We start from the raw sequence: 16589 nt of genomic DNA, 5'->3' as shown, positions 1-16589 counted from the left end.
GATAGGACACCAGATGGATCCGCTCCTCTGGGGATGGCAGGCTTCAGAGTTTGGTCTTGGCCCCATTCCTACCTCCAAAGAACCAGCTCCACAGTCTCTTCTCTCAACAATTTCCTCCAAATGCAACAAGGGCTGTGCAGGTAGTCGTAGGTTTGGGAAGGCTGATATTAAGTGCTTATTAATTTGTGTCACCTGCAAGGGGAACCCATGCACTAACTCTCTCCAACCAGATGCAACTGACGAACCAGATGTTGATGAAGACCTGCACTGTATACAGGGTGTTACAAAAAGGTACAGCCAAACTTTCAGGGAACATTCCTCACACACAAATAAAGAAAAGATGTTATGTGGACATGTGTCCGGAAACGTTTAATTTCCATGTCAGAGCTCATTTTAGTTTCGTCAGTATGTATTGTACTTCCACGATTCACCGCCAGTTGGCCCAATTGAAGGAAGGTAATGTTGACTTCGGTGCTTGTGTTGACATGCGACTCATTGCTCTACAGTACTAGCATCAAGCACATCAGTATGTAGCATCAACAGGTTAGTGTTCATCACGAACGTGGGTTTTGCAGTCAGTGCAATGTTTACAAATGGGGAGTTGGCAGATGCCCATTTGATGTATGGATTAGCACGGGGCAATAGCCGTGGCGCGGCACTTTCGTATCGAGACAGATTTCCAGAACGAAGGTGTCCCGACAGGAAGACGTTCGAAGCAATTGATCGGCGTCTTAGGGAGCACGGAACATTCCAGCCTATGACTCGCGACTGGGGAAGACCTAGAACGACGAGGACACCTGCAATGGACGAGGCAATTCTTCGTGCAGTTGACTATAACCCTAATGTCAGCGTCAGAGATGTTGCTGCTGTACAAGGTCGGCGTCTTAGGGAGCACGGAACATTCCAGCCTATGACTCGCGACTGGGGAAGACCTAGAACGACGAGGACACCTGCAATGGACGAGGCAATTCTTCGTGCAGTTGACTATAACCCTAATGTCAGCGTCAGAGATGTTGCTGCTGTACAAGGTAACGTTGACCACGTCACTGTATGGAGACTGCTACAGGAGAACCAGTTGTTTTCGTACCATGTACAGCGTGTGCAGGCACTATCAGCAGCTAATTGGCCTCCACGGGTACACTTCTGCGGATGGTTCATCCAGAAATGTGTCAATCCTCATTTCAGTGCAAATGTTCTCTTTACGGATGAGGCTTCGTTCCAACGTGATCAAATTGTAAATTTTCACAATCAACATGTGTGGGCTGACGAGAATCCGTACGCAATTGTGCAATCACGTCATCAACACAGATTTTCTGTGAACGTTTGGGCTGGCATTGTTGGTGATGTCTTGATTGGGCCCCATGTTCTTCCACCTACGCTCAATGGAGCACGTTATCATGATTTCATACGGGATACTATACCTATGCTGCTAGAATATGTGCCTTTACAAGTACGACACGACATGTGGTTCATGCTCGATGGTGCTCCTGCACATTTCAGTCGAAGTGTTCGTACGCTTCTCAGCAACAGATTCGGTGACCGATGGATTGGTAGAGGCGGACCAATTCCATGGCCTCCACGCTCTCCTGAGCTCAACCCTCTTGACTTTCATTTATGGGGGCATCTGAAAGCTCTTGTCTACGCAACCCCGATACCAAATGTAGAGACTCTTCGTGCTCCTATTGTGGACGGCTGCGATACAATACGCAATTCTCTAGGGCTGCATCAGTGCATCAGGGATTCCATGCGACGGAGGGTGGATACACGTATCTTCGCTAACGGAGTACATTTTGAACATTTCCTGCAACAAAGTGTTTGAAGTCACGCTGGTACGTTCTGTTGCTGTGTGTTTCCATTCCATGATTAATGTGATTTGAAGAGAAGCAATAAAATGAGCTCCGACATGGAAAGTAAGCGTTTCCGGACACATGTCCACGTAAAATATTTTATTTTTCTTTGTGTGTCAGGAATGTTTCCTGAAAGTTTGGCCGTACCTTTTTGGAACACCCTGTATATGAAGTGACGAAAATTACTGACTTTGAGGAGCCGAGTGGCGGTGCGTCGGATGCGGAAATTACAGACTTTGAGGAGCCGAGTGATGCAATGATAGTCAAGCGTCGACGTATGTGAAATTTGTGCACATACCTACTTTTACACTTTTCATTTCATACATATAAATAAAATTTTGTAATTACGAACTATAATAACCACTACTTAATTTCAAGGAGTGTATCTATCTTCCTGCCTCCTTCATATCAGTTGAATGGGTATCACTGTATTATATCGGGGGTTAAGAACGGAGATCACGTGTCTGACAAAAGACAAATTTTGCAGGGGAGCTAAAAAACATGAATTTTTTATAAAAATTTTGATTGCTTTGATTTTTTTGTTTAGAACATAATCATTTATTACTCTCAGGTTGTGCATTTTCTTTTTTGCATCATTTTGGATTAACATATATTTTTTCAGTTACAAGTTTTTTTGAGCCAGGACTTTTTCTGAAATCTGTGAGATACGAGTCTCAGTTCTTAACCCTCGATGTATGAAAAACTTTTTTAATATTATTTTTCAAATTTTACAAAATTTTAATATTTTATTCTATTACTATATTAAATAAGTACAAGACAATGGGTTGCTATAGTTCTGTATTTAAAAGAGTGTACATAAGAATTACTGAAGAAGTTCGTTTGTTTTCATTGATGATGAGAGATGGTCCAACTTTAATGAGGAGCTGTACACAAACGGGTAGTCCAATAAATTCACTTTTGGCTTCATCGAATGCAGAATGTATCTCTCCATATCTTATATGTGAACGACATTATTGATAGGTGGGTTAGTTTAAACGATATAACCAAAAAACAGAGGTTAAAACGAAAATTTTTCATGAACACGTAGAATTTGGCCAATTTTAAATGGCACTAGTATGGAAATGGGTGGCCCAAAAAATATGCGAATGGCCTCATTCAATGCAGAATTCTTGCCCTACAAATTTTAATTGCATTATGTTTCCGATTTTGTGTGTCATTTACGAGATATAATCACAAAACCGAAAAAGTACCCGTTTCTCAGGTACATTTTTGCCCCCCACCACTTTTCCACAACTCCGCCGAGGGGGAAAACCTAGGATAGTCATAACGGGACAAAACAGAATCCATTAAAACAGTAAAACCTTTTGTAGCTAGTATTTCCGATTTAAATGCTACTTCTACTGGACTATTAGTCAAAATGAACAGTTTGGTCACACAATATATTTTCCTGTCAAAATATTTCATAAAAGTTGATAAGACATTATCAGGCTTCATACATCAGCAGATAATAATTTATATGACGTAAGATGCTGTTTCATACACTATGTAATCAAAAGTATCCGACGACCTGGCTGAAAATGACAAGTTCGTGGCATTCTCCATCGGTAACACTGGAATTTAATATGGTGTTGGCCTGCCATTAGTCGTCATGACAGCTTCCACTCTCACGGGCAGACGTTCAGTCAGGTGCTGGAAGCTTACTTGCGGAGTGGCAGCCCATTCTTCACGGAGTGCTGTACTGAGGAGAGGTATCGATGTCGGTTCGGCGAGGATTGGCACGAAGTCGGCGTTCCAAAACATCCCAGAGGTGTTCTATAGGATTCAGGTCGGAGCTCTGTGTAGGCCAGTCCATTACGGGGATGTTATTGTCGTGTAACCACTCAGAAATTGGCCGTGCATTGTAAACAGGTGCTCGATCGTGTTGAAAGATGCAATCGCCATCCCCGAATTGCTCAACAGTGGGAAGCAAGAAGGTGCTTAAAACACGAATGTAGACCTTTTCTGTGATAGTGCCACGCAAAACAACAAGGGTTGTAAGCCCCTTCCATTGAAAAAACGACCGCACCATTACACCAGCGCCTCCGAATTTTAATGTTGGTATTACATACGCTGGCAGATGACGTTCACCGGGCATTCGCCATACCCACACCCTGCCATCGGCCACATTGTGTACCATGATTCGTCAATCCACACAACGTCTTTCCTCTGTTCAATCGTCGAATGTTTACGCTTCTTACGCCTAGCGAGGCGCCGTTTGGCATTTACCGGCGTGATGTGTGGCTTATGAGCAGCCGCTCGAACATGAAATCCAAGTTTTCTCCCCTCTCGCTTAACTGTCATAGTACTTGCAGTGGATCCTGATGCAGTTTGGAATATCTGTGTGATGGTCTGGATAAATGTCTGCCTATTACACATTATGAGCCTCTTCAACTGTCGGCCGTCTCTTTCAGTCAACGGACGAGGTCGGTCTGTACTCTTTTATGTTGTACGTGTCACTTCAAGTGTCCACTTCAATTCACATCGGAAAAAGTAGACCTAGGGATGTAAAGGAGTGTGGAAATCTCGCGTACCGACATATGACGCAATTGACACCCAATCTCCTGACCACGTTCGATGTCCCTGAGTTTCCCGGAGCGCCCCATTCTGCTCTCTCACGAAGTCTAATGACTACTGAGGTCGTTGATACGGAGAACCTGGCAGCAGGTGGCAGCACAATGCACCTAATATGAAAAACGTATGCTTTTGGGGATATCTGGATAATTTGATCACATAGAGTAGAAGTTCGATGTATTCAGAGTCTAACTGGAATTTATTACTTCTGAGTGGGTCCTCGGTCACAAGAACACAACTGTTATTGCAATTATAACCAATAACATTTAAGTCTGTATAGAAAATCAATTTAAGACTGCCGCTGCAATATTTCACTAAGATGGCGGCTAACAATAGACAATCACTAACCGATTCTGCTTCAGGCTGTGTTTTACTGGTAATAAATAATATATATTAAATCTTTTCTCAAATTCACTATATGCATTAACATTTGTAAATATTTCTCAATGTTACAAGACACATTAATATTCATCGTTTACCAATAAACTGGACTGTACATCAACAGCGGGAATGGATACGCTCTTCGGTAGCTGAGCAGAAAACTTAACATTTCTATAGGACGAGATTTACAATGAAATACAACTCCAAACGAAGAAGCTTCATTTAAATAACACATAAACTCTATTCCCAAATATTGGTTAGCAATATAATATTTTAGTACAGTTTTTTACAGACCTCTGTGTTACGAGACATCGGTCACATCCTGTGAGTACAACAGTTCGAACAAGAAAAAAGGGTTTCTCTACAAAATCATAGATAACATAAGGTATTTTTTTACATGAGTATTGTCTGATATTCTGTTTCTCACAGAATATTAAAATATGTCACTGACAGTAATTATTTTTAATTATACTAACGATGAAGTCCTTTCTACTACTGTTGCGAGAATAGGATCAAAGCTCAGTCACATTCCACAAACAATGCTGTCGTAAATATTATTTTGAATAAAACATAGGCGTGGATATTACATAACGTTCTTTGTTACAGAATAGGGAAACTAAGTTATGAAGGCGGTTTTTGGATCCGACTGTTCGTTGCTAATTGCATATTATTGTATAATACGTTTGAGAACTGCGAACCGCACGAATGATAGATTCTGATCGCATGTTGAAAGGTGGCTACACTGAGCCACTGCGCCAGAGATTGCGCCAAAGAGTATTATTCAGCCGCCTCCACAGGTAGTGCTTGGGGAGAACTCGTGGTAGTGAGTGCTTGTTGAGATGTGCTAGTGAAAAGTGGTTGGGGAGAACTCGTAGTAGTCAGTGCTTGTTGAGAACTCGTGGGAGTCAGTGCTTGTTGAGAAGTGCTAGTGAAAAGTGCTAGTCGAGAACTCGTAGTAGTCAGTGCTTGTAGAGAACTCGTAGTAGTCTGTGCTTGGGGAGAACTCGTAGTAGGCAGTGCTTGCTGAGATGTGATACTGAAAAGTTCTTGTTGAGATGTGATAGTAACGAGTCGGTGTGGGAATATTGTAATGATTAGAGTGCTTTTCGTCAATATATGAAGGTATAAGAAAAAAATTTTTTTCCTTTTCTTTTTATTATCTCAATGTCTTAAATAATGTGTCATTACAGGTTCAGTCAACAAAGCATCTGGCTTGTGTTCTTGTATCAGAGTGTAATTCTGGTTTTCTTGCGCAATTATAGTATTTCTATTTTTTTTAATTACTGCAGTATAAATGGTATTTAAAATTTCTTGTCTTGTTGAAGAAGAACCGTGCCAGATGTGTACGTTGAGTCATACTTCCACACACAGAACAGTTATACTTGTGCCTTGGGTTTGTAGGTTTTATAGTTGCTGGGGACTTAATTAATTAATTGTGTTAACGAAAATTTTCATTTCATTCTTTGTTGTTGTTCTATGCAGTCAGATTGCGTAATAATACTAGTCAGGGCCAACCGTTTACGAGACACAGCGTAATCGGACACACAGCTACCAAAAATTAAAAATTATTTTCATTACATAATAATTAAGCCCCCATGCAATGTTTGACATCACTGCTTTAGGCGTCCATACATCCCCTTCTTTCCTGAAATTATTCTTTTCGTTTTCTGTAGCACTGATATTACAGTCAGATTTCAATAGGTTTTGCTGTTGTTTCTGTGCAAAACATGTTTAAATTACTTAGTCTTGGTAAACATAGAGCTTCGTTCGATTACTGTGGGTAATAACTGTAATAAAAGTGCACTGTGGGTGAGTAAGTGCAATAATGTCATTCTCTTCAGGAAATATGTACCGCCTAATGTGTTTGTAACATGTTGAAGAACCGAAAACTGTCAGCACAATTTCTTGTTTTCCTCTCTTCTATCGTACGTAGTTCGGCCACCCAATATTTGTTCGGTGGGTTTACCTTTATATTACTGACAAATAATATGTTAATATAGGGAGATAGTAGGTGAATTTTGAAATTCTGGTAACCATATTCACAGAAAGTTTCCAATAAGGACGCTTAGTTCAAGGGCTCATTCTGTTAGTATCCGTGTGAACCGTCATAGGTATGTGATATATCGACTAATTTCGTTCAACAGACTGTAACACTGGCTGACACTCATTGCCCTGATGGCAACGCGTTTGATGTTAAAAGCACCACTAGATACCGTTGTCCACACAAAGTGGTGCTAGAGTCAATGACACCACTTTGTACTGACGATAATGCAGAACGCTGCTTTATACGTCAAAAGCGTTGTCATCAGGACAATGAGCCTCTGACGGTGCTTGAGTCTGTTGAGCGAAATTAGTCGATAAATGACATAATACGCAGGGGTAAATCTGTACATTATTTACTGTGGTCTCACCGTCTCCTGTGCACGAAGCGTGCGTTTGCCATGCAGTTTTTGTTTATTTCCCTGTCTGTCTGCCGCAGTACAGTTAATACACTGCTGGCCATTAAAATTGCTACACGACGAAGATAACTTGCTACAGACGCGAAATTTAAACGACAAGAAGAAGATGCTGTGAAATGCAAATGATTAGCTTTTCAGAGCATTCACACAAGGTTGGCGCTGGTGGCGACACCTACAACTCGCTTACACGTGGAAAGTTTCCAACCGATGTCTCATACACAAACAGCAGTTTACCGGCGTTGCCTGGTGAAAAGTTGTTGTGATTCCTCGTATAAGGAGGAGAAATCCGTACAATCACATTTCCGACTTTGATAAAGGTCGGATTATAGCCTATCGCGATTGCGGTTTATCGTATCAAGACATTGCTGCTCGCGTTGGTCTAGAGCCAATGACTGTTAGCAGAATATGGAATCGGTGGGTTCTGGAGGGTAATACGGAACACTGTGCTGGATCCCAACGGCCTCGTATCACTAGCAATCGAGATGACAGGCATCTTATCTGCATGGTTGTAACGGATCGTGCAGCCATGTCTCGATCCCTGAGTCAACAAATGGGGACGTTTGCAAGACAACAACCATCTGCACGAACAGTTCGACGACGTTTGCAGCAGCATGGACTATCGTCTCGGACACCATAGCTGCGGTTACACTTGACGCTGTATCACAGACAGGAGCGCCTGCGATGGTGTACTCAACGACGAACCTGTGTGCACGAATGACAAAACGTCATTGTTTCGGATGACTCCAGGTTCTGTTTACAGCATCATGATGGCCGCATCCGTGTTTGGCGACATCGCGGTGAACCCACATGGGAAGCGTGTATTCGTCATCGCCATACTGGCGCATCATCCGGCGTGATATTATGGGGTGCCACTGGTTACACGTCTCCATCACCTCTCGTTCGCACTGACGGTTCTTTGAACAGTGGACGATACATTTCAGATGTGTTACGACTCGTGGCTCTACCCTTCATTCGATCCCTGTGAAACCCTACATTTCAGCAGGATGATGCACGACCGCACGTTGCAGGTCCTGTACGGGCCTTTCTGGACACAGAACATGTTCGACTGCTGCCCTGGCCAGCACACTCTCCAGATCCCTCACCAATTGAAAACGTCTGGTCAATGGTGGCCGAGCAACTGGTTCGTCATAATACGCCAGTCACTACTCTTGATGAACTGTGGTATCGTGTTGAAGCTGCATGGGCAGCTGTACCTGTACACGCCATCCGAGCTCTGTTTGACTCAATGCCCAGGCGTATCAATGCCGTTATTACGGCCAGAGGTAGTTGTTCTGGGTACTGATTTCTCAGGATCTATGCACCCAAATTGTGTGAAAATGTAATCACATGTCAGTTCTAGTGTAATGTATTTGTCCAATGAATATCCGTTTATCATCTGCATTTCTTCTTGGTGTGCAATTTTAATGGTCAGTAGTGTATTTCCGTTCAATTTACCATTTGCAACTAATAAGGGATTTCCGATAGCAAGATGTTATTGCTATATCGTCTCTCGCTCTCTCTCTGTTTATGTGTGTGTGTTAGTGTATGTACGTATAAGAGGGCGCTGCTGTGTTGAGACAGCATCTCTCCCTCACCCTTTCCCTTTCGTCGTTGGTGATTGCAGGGAGACGTAAGTAATACCGTGGTATCGATGTGCGTTGCCAACTCTGTTCTGGTGCCCTGATCTACTACAAGGTGCCAGGATGGAGAAGTATGTCACTCTTGGGTTAAAACTGAATATGCATGAGAGTTTTTCATACACTCTGTCTTCCTTTAATTACCATCTTAATCTATGTACAGTGCAGTAATGAACGCTACGAGGGTTAATAAAATGACCGTGTAGGCGAGTAGTAAAAAGAGCAGCACACACGCTATAATTTAATAAAGTTAATAATCAGTCTCTATCCCAACAGGTATAAAAATGGGTAGAAAATGAAATTTTTCATCTGACTACTAAAAGATAAATTAAGTATTACAAAGAGATTTGTTTTATCTAAAGAAGATAGAAATATGCGCTCACTGAACATCGCTTTAATAGAACAAGGGCGCAAAGTATTGGCGTTGATAACAAGTAGTTGATAAGTTTCTTCAACGGGCACCTACTCTGAAATACTGAACATGGTTGTCTATTATGAGAGGGTGAATCATTTGAGATCATGGTAAACCACGATTGCATGACAGAAAGCTCAACTTAAATGAGAACGTTGTGAAAATCCACATGCAAAATCATGGGTACTGTAGCATCAAAACGAGAGCATACATTGCTGAGGGCATCAGAGAAGAATTACAGGACCCTATTACGCCGGTACTGCAAATACTTTGCCACCAAGATCTCAGGCAGTGTGTGGACATCAAACAGCAGTCGGATGGTGCACCTGCTGGCGTCTGTTCTGTTGCGCTCTCTGATGACCGATGACCGTGGATAGATTCGGGAAAGAATCTGAGCGTCTCTCTGGATCACCAACACAGTCCTACTCCTAAGTCTGTGCAAGAGTATCTGCAAGAGGATACACTACCAACACACCAGTTTCCCTGGCGGTCCATAGGAGACTGCCTATCTCGTGCACAGCGTACCGACACTGAAAACTAGTGTCTCGTGACCCGTCCACACTCGAATGTTTCCAATCGTAGGAGGCCAAACATCTGTGTTCAGTGCGCTCCACATTTTTTTGTACCCATCGTGGTCATTGGCACCAATTTTCAGTAGGGCTCTCTGATGTCATATCGCGTCTTCTTAAGTTGCCCAATCAACTCCCCGAATTTTTCAGGATGCGCGTAAGCAGCCATGAAAACCGTCACCAAAAACGAACACAATATCGGCCAGACATCAGTAAGACGTTAAACGCTGGCTCCAGAAAGTCGCGCTCGCCGTCGCTTCCTACCGAATACAGTGGCCAAGAGCCGTAGCAGGTAGCCAGCCCTCAGGAGCCACCACACGCTATTGTCCACTCCCACTCTTACTTACAGAAAAGCCAGGCTGGGCTGACCTCACGTTTTTCTGCCACACACAAGAAGGAGAGAGGAGCAAGTAATGTCCCAACAACATTTGAAATATCACAAATAAAAATCAGATTCCTGATTGCCGGTTTCATTTACAGCTAAGACCATTTTGCCCCTCCCCTCCCCTCCCCTCCTCGAGACACATTAAAAAACGATATCAAATTTTTTAAAAAATTGATCAGAATCAGAGGAGACATGTCATATGAGGCTTGCGACCTCTCAATACAACACTCAAGTTGCATCATCATGGGATTTCTCCTTTGGACAAGTATTCTCGTTCAGGACTACGGCAATGGATCAAAGTTTTACAGGGAGTTCAAAACGATATATCCTACTGCAAAAGATTATATCATCTACACGAATGTCAGAAACTTCTGGTACATTTTAATTTACGCTTATGAGTAGAGAGTTCTTAGTTTCAAAACAACCATCCAGTTTTACAAGACTATAGCTATTGAATATGCGCCTCGGTGTACGTTTTACAATAATGTTTGGGATCAACGTCTTCATTTACCACTCAGAATTGTGCAACATGCCGTTTACAGGACTAGACTTCCTCTCTACCAAAATTACTGTTCAGTAGTTTTGGTACACTCCACAAATGACATAGCAGATGGTAGCATTACCGGTAGTACTGGTAGAATGAGGATGAAAAGAAACATAAATGAATTTGTAAAAGGATAACGGGGAGCTGACTTTTTCTCTTGTGCTTTGGTTGTTTGTTTTGCACATAATTAGAGCAGCACATCATTCAGTGTTAGTCTATTGTGTCTTTTCTATCATTACAGAATATAAAATACATTATATAAGTAAGTTTCTCTCGTACTTCTACACTTACTTTTGACTCAAGTGTAGCTTACATACACAAAAGTAAAAAAAAAATAATGTAGAAATATTGTTTTTATTTCGTACTCAGTAGAACTTTCATAATCATCATCCAAGGCAAAAGTTTCTTGATGTTACTGGTAAATGTGAATTTTTTTTATGAAGGGCAGAAAGACTTTCTATATAAGTTCGATAAAGTATGGAAAAGATATATGAAATATTTTTGTTTGCTGTTTTTTAATTTTTACCTTTTTATTGAATAAATTACGTTTTCTAGCTCTGTGTGATAAATATATATTGTTTTCTTTATTTTTACTAAATCTCCAGCTGTTTCAATTACAAATCAAAAACTTCCAAATAAAACCTGAATTAAACATTCACAACTTTAATTTTGCTACATATATTGTTCATTTTGAAGTAAGAGTCAAGAGGACAACTATGTAGAACAAAATGTTCCATAGGTCATACGGCCTTTTATGTAGCCTCAATCAGTTTCTAGACGGTTTACCGCTTCTAGTTTTCAGGGAAATCTAGTAAGACACTGTGTACGTAAAGCGATCGTTGTGAGCTAACACGCAACAGTTATGCAACACACCTAATGCACAGGAAACATGCGTACGACCGTAACTGATCATAGCTACTAGGAAAACTACTGTAGTTACGCTTGCTTGTGATAGCCTAAGTAGTTTACGGTAGTCTTACAACTCTATACTGGAAGTACAACAAACATCCTGGTGATAGAACAATTCGTACCATACTTTTGCGAGCATGTACGTAGTTACTGCATCCACCGTTGTTGGTATGTGGCGTAGCAGTTCACCTAAAGTAGAACGGAGTCTTTCACGACCCCTCACAAAAAAGTTTCATGCACTGTAAGATCAGCCAAGCTTTCCAGCCAATGGTTGAATATGGAGTCCGTACTCCACTTGCGACCAATCCATCATTGCGGCATTTCATTGTTTGGAAAATCACACCTCCAAATTACACCTAACTCTTTGGTGGTATGTTTCCTTCATTTAGTCTGGACCGCACACTGGGTAATGAATGAACGAGCGAGAGAAGCTGCACCAGGGAGATCCCGACTGCTAGCCACATGAATCGACAACTTACACCTCGCACCAAAGTTAACTATTTTCCAACCCAAGTTGATATCTTCATTCGAGAGGTTGGAGCCTTGTGAAATGAGACGAATTTTTTGAAACGATCTGTGTTTCGAAACACTTCTTTCCAGTAGGAGCGTACTGTCACGAAGCAGCAGTGATCAGAATTAGGTCTCTGGCAGTCATAGCTAGCAGGCAAGGCCCTCCCTGCTGGAAGATCGCGCGCCGACTTACAGCCTAGAAGACTTGAGTCGGAGGGCTCTGGTTGACTGAGGGCAGCTGTCGGTGTGTCAGGGAGGGGCTGCTGACAGCTAACTGCATGGACAGACGCGGCTGCCACTGTGGCCCTAGCCGTTCACTGCCTCCACTCCGCCATCGATCGGCGGCTTTGCTGCCACCCTAGTCCGCACAGAGCGCCTTTAAGCCGAGTGCCATTGGGAAGGGACAGACGCCGCTTTGACGATTATCAGGCCGACTGTGCGGCTATGCCTCTGGTTTCTGCCGCTGAGCCAAATTTCAGAACGCGTACATATAGCAATTTTTTTTCACCGTGTACAAACTCTAGAGACTGCTCGATGAGAGGATATGGAACAAAAAACGTCTAATGGACTTAGTCCGGAAATGTGTGGTTTCCGTGCTAGAGACCATTTATTCAATCACACTTCGTTACATAGACTGCGTTCTAATACGCTTCGTACCACGTAGCCAAAGTTACATTATGCATGCTTTCCTCCTTGAGGGAGGTACTGGTCCTCATAAGTTATGCCCTCACCCCCTCTCCCGCCACAGTACTTGGTAATGTTGCGCCAGATTCACTTCTATCGCTGACTCACCTTGTAGTGGATGTGGTGCAGTGCTGAACGCAATTGTTCCATATTCGAATCGAGAGCTTGCCGGCGTGGTGTTTACTTACGGAAAGGCAAATGACAACCGGCGGCGGGCAGCAAGGTTGTATCAGGAGACAACAACCACAGCATTCAATATTTGCAACAGTGTTTTTCCGTTTGTCTGAGACAGACTTGGAGAAAATTTTGATTACCACTGTGGAAGGCGACCGCCCTGTCACTATAGGGGTTATACCATTTCGTGAGTACCGATATGTTAAATATTGTAACGTATCGACTTTTACACTGTCCTGGCCAGATGCTTCATTTCGTCTAAAACTCAGTTACTTCATTTAGCTACCTGTAAATTATTATAGTGTTCCTGAATCCCAATTTACCTGTTCCCGTTCTGTAATGTTTACAGACGATTCACCATCCGGTAAGAGGACACTGAGTAAGATATTGACAACACTCTACCAAACGTGGTATCATAATCCCTGTTTTTGCCCACTTAGTGTGGAGAAAAGCTTGGGAGCTCGAACTTTCTCAAGAGTAAACTCATATGACATACTCCATGGGTCTAAATAGAAAATTTTCTCCTATGAACCTTTTCCAGCTTGCCCTTCTAACGTCACTGATTTTTGCCTTCATATATTAATATATTTCTTCTATATGTCTCTAAGAGACATGTTCTTTCCTCTGCAATGAAACTGTTTTGATATCTTCATTCTGGATCTCCACATAGACCGATTAACTTCATGTATGTATCCCAGTTAACTATGGCGTGGTATAGCAATCTTTGTTATGTTTTTGTTGTGTGTACATATCTGTGTTTAATTTTATTACGACTAACCCGAAGCGAACTGCGTGATTTCAGTAAAGTTATCTAAAAAAATTTATATTTTAGCTAACTTTTTCGATTAATATTTTATCAGGGTCTGTCCATGAGCGTATGTTGATTTCGGTTTCTTCCAAAATGTTCACTTTAAATCCCTTTGGTGTTATACGTAAGATTTTCATCGCAGTTGTTATATGATCAGCTTCATCATTTTCTGTTTTTAAATGGATGAAGAACGTGGATTGGTTTGTGTGCCAATTCTTGTGTGTTCTCTGCACCTAATTTCAAAGTATCTGCCTTTCAGTCCAATATATAATATATCAGTATCACAAAATTAATTGACAGTATAAAATATAACAAACTGTGTGTCAAGAACAGGGTCATCCTGACATATATGAGAATCAGGATATTCACACATGAGGAACAAATGTTACTAGACAAAGATATAAAGTACAAAATACAACCAAAACCAAATATCAAAATAATGAAGAACCTAATAACAACTACTAAATTGGCCTACAAACATCACATATATTCGTAATAGAAAAAGCTCTAACCCGAAAACGATCATATATAACAAAATAGTTTAGAAAGAGCACGCTGCCGGTAGTAACATGAACCATAAGCTGATTACGCACAATGCAATAGCAATAAAATCAGACAATGGTAATAACCTAGTGATAATAGACAAAAATGAGTATATTAATAAAGTACAGGACTTTTTTACTGAAAATCCCATTAAAAACTGAATAGGAACCCTACAAACAAATTCGCAAAAGAAACTAGAAACGTAATAAAAAGCTGTGACACTCTTAACTAATTTTGAAAAAAGAGCGCATATAAACATGAAACCAAAAACACCCAAACTACATGGACAATTGATATATTATATATGGGACAGACAGGCAGACTTTGAAATTAGGTACAAAAAATACACTAGAATTGGCGACAAAAACCAATCCACATTCTTCATTCATTTAAAAAACCGGAAAGTCATGAAGCTGATCATATAACAAAAAAAAATGAAAATCCTACATATAACATCAAAGGGATTTAAAATGAACATTTTGGAAGGAATCGAAATCTGTATCACAGACAGAGCCTGATAAAATATTAGATGATCAAACGGATCTAAAACATAAAATTTTTGTAGATAACTTTATTGAAATCATGCAGTTCCATTCGGGTTAGTCGTAATAAAACAAAAACACAGATATGCACACACAACAAGAACATAACAAAGATTATACTACCACGCCATAGATAACTGGAATACATAAACGAATGCATAGACCTCACATAACATAGATTGCGCTTGACGTTATTACACTGAAACCAACATCTAAGGCATGTGATTTGGGACAGGACACCGAGTTTCTATTATTACGCACTATGTGGAGTGGAGTTGACACAATTTTTCCCCTTTATAGTTGAAATGAAGCATTGATTTTAATAAGAAAACAATTAGCCTTATTGCAATTACACGTGTAGTAGTGCAGTTAATCTTATTTTAACGAAATTCCTAATAGCAATGCGATGATTGTCGTTTTTACATGTGGCGAGGGGAATCGTACTGACATCTCTGTCTACAAGCAACAAAATTACAGTTTTTCTGTGAATAACTTGTTTTGTTGCACTGTGAGTCTTATAGTGCACCATTTTCACAAGAATGGAACACAAAATCTCAGTTTGGGAGGCAACATTATTTTTCTGACGATTCCTTAACAAATGTGTCAAATGTTTTGTTATGCTTTTATAAGAAATGAAATCCATTTACAACAAGGTCCGATTTTTACGCTACATATGAGATCATATTTCATGACTTTTGCCACTCATTCAGGTATTTAAAATAAGTAAAAGATTGCCAGTTTATGATAAAAGTGTCTCCTGAGTAGAATATCAATCCAACAGTCTGAAGCCGCTTCGAAGGAGTTTTTGGTACATTTTCAGACTAGTACATCTTCTAGCTCTAGTTGCTCTACCATTGTACTCGTAATAAATAATGACACTTTGTATTTGGCTAGGAAACTGAACAAAAATCTGGATAGCTACATTTCACAAATTTCACCATGTTTTAAAATTTCTAGCACCAGTATCTTGAACAGAAAAAACAGAGGTGGCTTATCTATTATATCCAATGATCATGTTTATCTGTGCATAACAGGCCAGAAAGTACTAGACAAATTTCCATTTTTAATGTGAAAAATCCTTGTAAGAAATTAGTTGCCTCAGCTTCGCAGGACATAAGGAATGATGTCTTCCTTCAGCTTAATAAACATGGTCCAAATAGTCCTCCCGTTGATAATCAAAGTCATTAACTGAAAAAAAGCTGTACTCATTGAGTATTGTTAAATAAGGGTACATGGTGAAGTGAGACTACACAGCACGAAGCTACACCATGCTGGAGCGAGAAGCGACCATAATCTGCGATTTTGTGATTGTTTTGAAAATAGAGTTACAAACACATGTTTCAATGCATAATTCAGAAAATCAGTTTCCAAATTTCTGTGCCTTAAAACAGTGCTATCATCTTAATTTTTAAGACGAATAAACAGTTTTTTTCTTGTTCCCTCTCATATAGAGTTCCCATTGCAGCAAAAATTGTCCCAAGGGAAAATAAATCATCAAATGTGTCGCTTCACTCAGTATCTACACTTGACGCACTTCCATAATGAGCGGATCTCATTAATTATCCTTTCATAGTATCCCTGCGGACCTTACTACGGAACCCACGCTTCGGTTTT

The sequence above is a fragment of the Schistocerca piceifrons genome, chromosome 4, assembly GCF_021461385.2.
Source record: "Schistocerca piceifrons isolate TAMUIC-IGC-003096 chromosome 4, iqSchPice1.1, whole genome shotgun sequence".
In the NCBI taxonomy this organism is placed as follows: domain Eukaryota; kingdom Metazoa; phylum Arthropoda; class Insecta; order Orthoptera; family Acrididae; genus Schistocerca; species Schistocerca piceifrons.
The sequence above is the reverse complement of the archived record's forward strand: the minus strand, read 5'-3'. Positions refer to the sequence as shown.